Consider the following 7,497-nt stretch of genomic DNA (forward strand, 5'->3'; position numbering starts at 1 on the left):
TTTTAATTTTAATTTTAATTTTAATTTTAATTTTAATTTTAATTTTAATTTTAATTTTAATTTTAATTTTAATTTTAATTTTAATTTTAATTTTAATTTTAATTTTAATTTTAATTTTAATTTTAATTTTAATTTTAATTTTAATTTTAATTTTAATTTTAATTTTAATTTTAATTTTAATTTTAATTTTAATTTTAATTTTAATTTTAATTTTAATTTTAATTTTAATTTTAATTTTAATTTTAATTTTAATTTTAATTTTAATTTTAATTTTAATTTTAATTTTAATTTTAATTTTAATTTTAATTTTAATTTTAATTTTAATTTTAATTTTAATTTTAATTTTAATTTTAATTTTAATTTTAATTTTAATTTTAATTTTAATTTTAATTTTAATTTTAATTTTAATTTTAATTTTAATTTTAATTTTAATTTTAATTTTAATTTTAATTTTAATTTTAATTTTAATTTTAATTTTAATTTTAATTTTAATTTTAATTTTAATTTTAATTTTAATTTTAATTTTAATTTTAATTTTAATTTTAATTTTAATTTTAATTTTAATTTTAATTTTAATTTTAATTTTAATTTTAATTTTAATTTTAATTTTAATTTTAATTTTAATTTTAATTTTAATTTTAATTTTAATTTTAATTTTAATTTTAATTTTAATTTTAATTTTAATTTTAATTTTAATTTTAATTTTAATTTTAATTTTAATTTTAATTTTAATTTTAATTTTAATTTTAATTTTAATTTTAATTTTAATTTTAATTTTAATTTTAATTTTAATTTTAATTTTAATTTTAATTTTAATTTTAATTTTAATTTTAATTTTAATTTTAATTTTAATTTTAATTTTAATTTTAATTTTAATTTTAATTTTAATTTTAATTTTAATTTTAATTTTAATTTTAATTTTAATTTTAATTTTAATTTTAATTTTAATTTTAATTTTAATTTTAATTTTAATTTTAATTTTAATTTTAATTTTAATTTTAATTTTAATTTTAATTTTAATTTTAATTTTAATTTTAATTTTAATTTTAATTTTAATTTTAATTTTAATTTTAATTTTAATTTTAATTTTAATTTTAATTTTAATTTTAATTTTAATTTTAATTTTAATTTTAATTTTAATTTTAATTTTAATTTTAATTTTAATTTTAATTTTAATTTTAATTTTAATTTTAATTTTAATTTTAATTTTAATTTTAATTTTAATTTTAATTTTAATTTTAATTTTAATTTTAATTTTAATTTTAATTTTAATTTTAATTTTAATTTTAATTTTAATTTTAATTTTAATTTTAATTTTAATTTTAATTTTAATTTTAATTTTAATTTTAATTTTAATTTTAATTTTAATTTTAATTTTAATTTTAATTTTAATTTTAATTTTAATTTTAATTTTAATTTTAATTTTAATTTTAATTTTAATTTTAATTTTAATTTTAATTTTAATTTTAATTTTAATTTAATTTTAATTTTAATTTTAATTTTAATTTTAATTTTAATTTTAATTTTAATTTTAATTTTAATTTTAATTTTAATTTTAATTTTAATTTTAATTTTAATTTTAATTTTAATTTTAATTTTAATTTTAATTTTAATTTTAATTTTAATTTTAATTTTAATTTTAATTTTAATTTTAATTTTAATTTTAATTTTAATTTTAATTTTAATTTTAATTTTAATTTTAATTTTAATTTTAATTTTAATTTTAATTTTAATTTTAATTTTAATTTTAATTTTAATTTTAATTTTAATTTTAATTTTAATTTTAATTTTAATTTTAATTTTAATTTTAATTTTAATTTTAATTTTAATTTTAATTTTAATTTTAATTTTAATTTTAATTTTAATTTTAATTTTAATTTTAATTTTAATTTTAATTTTAATTTTAATTTTAATTTTAATTTTAATTTTAATTTTAATTTTAATTTTAATTTTAATTTTAATTTTAATTTTAATTTTAATTTTAATTTTAATTTTAATTTTAATTTTAATTTTAATTTTAATTTTAATTTTAATTTTAATTTTAATTTTAATTTTAATTTTAATTTTAATTTTAATTTTAATTTTAATTTTAATTTTAATTTTAATTTTAATTTTAATTTTAATTTTAATTTTAATTTTAATTTTAATTTTAATTTTAATTTTAATTTTAATTTTAATTTTAATTTTAATTTTAATTTTAATTTTAATTTTAATTTTAATTTTAATTTTAATTTTAATTTTAATTTTAATTTTAATTTTAATTTTAATTTTAATTTTAATTTTAATTTTAATTTTAATTTTAATTTTAATTTTAATTTTAATTTTAATTTTAATTTTAATTTTAATTTTAATTTTAATTTTAATTTTAATTTTAATTTTAATTTTAATTTTAATTTTAATTTTAATTTTAATTTTAATTTTAATTTTAATTTTAATTTTAATTTTAATTTTAATTTTAATTTTAATTTTAATTTTAATTTTAATTTTAATTTTAATTTTAATTTTAATTTTAATTTTAATTTTAATTTTAATTTTAATTTTAATTTTAATTTTAATTTTAATTTTAATTTTAATTTTAATTTTAATTTTAATTTTAATTTTAATTTTAATTTTAATTTTAATTTTAATTTTAATTTTAATTTTAATTTTAATTTTAATTTTAATTTTAATTTTAATTTTAATTTTAATTTTAATTTTAATTTTAATTTTAATTTTAATTTTAATTTTAATTTTAATTTTAATTTTAATTTTAATTTTAATTTTAATTTTAATTTTAATTTTAATTTTAATTTTAATTTTAATTTTAATTTTAATTTTAATTTTAATTTTAATTTTAATTTTAATTTTAATTTTAATTTTAATTTTAATTTTAATTTTAATTTTAATTTTAATTTTAATTTTAATTTTAATTTTAATTTTAATTTTAATTTTAATTTTAATTTTAATTTTAATTTTAATTTTAATTTTAATTTTAATTTTAATTTTAATTTTAATTTTAATTTTAATTTTAATTTTAATTTTAATTTTAATTTTAATTTTAATTTTAATTTTAATTTTAATTTTAATTTTAATTTTAATTTTAATTTTAATTTTAATTTTAATTTTAATTTTAATTTTAATTTTAATTTTAATTTTAATTTTAATTTTAATTTTAATTTTAATTTTAATTTTAATTTTAATTTTAATTTTAATTTTAATTTTAATTTTAATTTTAATTTTAATTTTAATTTTAATTTTAATTTTAATTTTAATTTTAATTTTAATTTTAATTTTAATTTTAATTTTAATTTTAATTTTAATTTTAATTTTAATTTTAATTTTAATTTTAATTTTAATTTTAATTTTAATTTTAATTTTAATTTTAATTTTAATTTTAATTTTAATTTTAATTTTAATTTTAATTTTAATTTTAATTTTAATTTTAATTTTAATTTTAATTTTAATTTTAATTTTAATTTTAATTTTAATTTTAATTTTAATTTTAATTTTAATTTTAATTTTAATTTTAATTTTAATTTTAATTTTAATTTTAATTTTAATTTTAATTTTAATTTTAATTTTAATTTTAATTTTAATTTTAATTTTAATTTTAATTTTAATTTTAATTTTAATTTAATTTTAATTTTAATTTTAATTTTAATTTTAATTTAATTTAATTTTAATTTTAATTTTAATTTTAATTTTAATTTTAATTTTAATTTTAATTTTAATTTTAATTTTAATTTTAATTTTAATTTTAATTTTAATTTTAATTTTAATTTTAATTTTAATTTAATTTTAATTTTAATTTTAATTTTAATTTTAATTTTAATTTTAATTTTAATTTTAATTTTAATTTTAATTTTAATTTTAATTTTAATTTTAATTTTAATTTTAATTTTAATTTTAATTTTAATTTTAATTTTAATTTTAATTTTAATTTTAATTTTAATTTTAATTTTAATTTTAATTTTAATTTTAATTTTAATTTTAATTTTAATTTTAATTTTAATTTTAATTTTAATTTTAATTTTAATTTTAATTTTAATTTTAATTTTAATTTTAATTTTAATTTTAATTTTAATTTTAATTTTAATTTTAATTTTAATTTTAATTTTAATTTTAATTTTAATTTTAATTTTAATTTTAATTTTAATTTTAATTTTAATTTTAATTTTAATTTTAATTTTAATTTTAATTTTAATTTTAATTTTAATTTTAATTTTAATTTTAATTTTAATTTTAATTTTAATTTTAATTTTAATTTTAATTTTAATTTTAATTTTAATTTTAATTTTAATTTTAATTTTAATTTTAATTTTAATTTTAATTTTAATTTTAATTTTAATTTTAATTTTAATTTTAATTTTAATTTTAATTTTAATTTTAATTTTAATTTTAATTTTAATTTTAATTTTAATTTTAATTTTAATTTTAATTTTAATTTTAATTTTAATTTTAATTTTAATTTTAATTTTAATTTTAATTTTAATTTTAATTTTAATTTTAATTTTAATTTTAATTTTAATTTTAATTTTAATTTTAATTTTAATTTTAATTTTAATTTTAATTTTAATTTTAATTTTAATTTTAATTTTAATTTTAATTTTAATTTTAATTTTAATTTTAATTTTAATTTTAATTTTAATTTTAATTTTAATTTTAATTTTAATTTTAATTTTAATTTTAATTTTAATTTTAATTTTAATTTTAATTTTAATTTTAATTTTAATTTTAATTTTAATTTTAATTTTAATTTTAATTTTAATTTTAATTTTAATTTTAATTTTAATTTTAATTTTAATTTTAATTTTAATTTTAATTTTAATTTTAATTTTAATTTTAATTTTAATTTTAATTTTAATTTTAATTTTAATTTTAATTTTAATTTTAATTTTAATTTTAATTTTAATTTTAATTTAATTTTAATTTTAATTTTAATTTTAATTTTAATTTTAATTTTAATTTTAATTTTAATTTTAATTTTAATTTTAATTTTAATTTTAATTTTAATTTTAATTTTAATTTTAATTTTAATTTTAATTTTAATTTTAATTTTAATTTTAATTTTAATTTTAATTTTAATTTTAATTTTAATTTTAATTTTAATTTTAATTTTAATTTTAATTTTAATTTTAATTTTAATTTTAATTTTAATTTTAATTTTAATTTTAATTTTAATTTTAATTTTAATTTTAATTTTAATTTTAATTTTAATTTTAATTTTAATTTTAATTTTAATTTTAATTTTAATTTTAATTTTAATTTTAATTTTAATTTTAATTTTAATTTTAATTTTAATTTTAATTTTAATTTTAATTTTAATTTTAATTTTAATTTTAATTTTAATTTTAATTTTAATTTTAATTTTAATTTTAATTTTAATTTTAATTTTAATTTTAATTTTAATTTTAATTTTAATTTTAATTTTAATTTTAATTTTAATTTTAATTTTAATTTTAATTTTAATTTTAATTTTAATTTTAATTTTAATTTTAATTTTAATTTTAATTTTAATTTTAATTTTAATTTTAATTTTAATTTTAATTTTAATTTTAATTTTAATTTTAATTTTAATTTTAATTTTAATTTTAATTTTAATTTTAATTTTAATTTTAATTTTAATTTTAATTTTAATTTTAATTTTAATTTTAATTTTAATTTTAATTTTAATTTTAATTTTAATTTTAATTTTAATTTTAATTTTAATTTTAATTTTAATTTTAATTTTAATTTTAATTTTAATTTTAATTTTAATTTTAATTTTAATTTTAATTTTAATTTTAATTTTAATTTTAATTTTAATTTTAATTTTAATTTTAATTTTAATTTTAATTTTAATTTTAATTTTAATTTTAATTTTAATTTTAATTTTAATTTTAATTTTAATTTTAATTTTAATTTTAATTTTAATTTTAATTTTAATTTTAATTTTAATTTTAATTTTAATTTTAATTTTAATTTTAATTTTAATTTTAATTTTAATTTTAATTTTAATTTTAATTTTAATTTTAATTTTAATTTTAATTTTAATTTTAATTTTAATTTTAATTTTAATTTTAATTTTAATTTTAATTTTAATTTTAATTTTAATTTTAATTTTAATTTTAATTTTAATTTTAATTTTAATTTTAATTTTAATTTTAATTTTAATTTTAATTTTAATTTTAATTTTAATTTTAATTTTAATTTTAATTTTAATTTTAATTTTAATTTTAATTTTAATTTTAATTTTAATTTTAATTTTAATTTTAATTTTAATTTTAATTTTAATTTTAATTTTAATTTTAATTTTAATTTTAATTTTAATTTTAATTTTAATTTTAATTTTAATTTTAATTTTAATTTTAATTTTAATTTTAATTTTAATTTTAATTTTAATTTTAATTTTAATTTTAATTTTAATTTTAATTTTAATTTTAATTTTAATTTTAATTTTAATTTTAATTTTAATTTTAATTTTAATTTTAATTTTAATTTTAATTTTAATTTTAATTTTAATTTTAATTTTAATTTTAATTTTAATTTTTAATTTTAATTTTAATTTTAATTTTAATTTTAATTTTAATTTTAATTTTAATTTTAATTTTAATTTTAATTTTAATTTTAATTTTAATTTTAATTTTAATTTTAATTTTAATTTTAATTTTAATTTTAATTTTAATTTTAATTTTAATTTTAATTTTAATTTTAATTTTAATTTTAATTTTAATTTTAATTTTAATTTTAATTTTAATTTTAATTTTAATTTTAATTTTAATTTTAATTTTAATTTTAATTTTAATTTTAATTTTAATTTTAATTTTAATTTTAATTTTAATTTTAATTTTAATTTTAATTTTAATTTTAATTTTAATTTTAATTTTAATTTTAATTTTAATTTTAATTTTAATTTTAATTTTAATTTTAATTTAATTTTAATTTTAATTTTAATTTTAATTTTAATTTTAATTTTAATTTTAATTTTAATTTTAATTTTAATTTTAATTTTAATTTTAATTTTAATTTTAATTTTAATTTTAATTTTAATTTTAATTTTAATTTTAATTTTAATTTTAATTTTAATTTTAATTTTAATTTTAATTTTAATTTTAATTTTAATTTTAATTTTAATTTTAATTTTAATTTAATTTTAATTTTAATTTTAATTTTAATTTTAATTTTAATTTTAATTTTAATTTTAATTTTAATTTTAATTTTAATTTTAATTTTAATTTTAATTTTAATTTTAATTTTAATTTTAATTTTAATTTTAATTTTAATTTTAATTTTAATTTTAATTTTAATTTTAATTTTAATTTTAATTTTAATTTTAATTTTAATTTTAATTTTAATTTTAATTTTAATTTTAATTTTAATTTTAATTTTAATTTTAATTTTAATTTTAATTTTAATTTTAATTTTAATTTTAATTTTAATTTTAATTTTAATTTTAATTTTAATTTTAATTTTAATTTTAATTTTAATTTTAATTTTAATTTTAATTTTAATTTTAATTTTAATTTTAATTTTAATTTT

This window comes from Myxocyprinus asiaticus, unplaced genomic scaffold (assembly GCF_019703515.2).
Source record: "Myxocyprinus asiaticus isolate MX2 ecotype Aquarium Trade unplaced genomic scaffold, UBuf_Myxa_2 HiC_scaffold_97, whole genome shotgun sequence".
Taxonomy (NCBI): Eukaryota; Metazoa; Chordata; class Actinopteri; order Cypriniformes; family Catostomidae; genus Myxocyprinus; species Myxocyprinus asiaticus.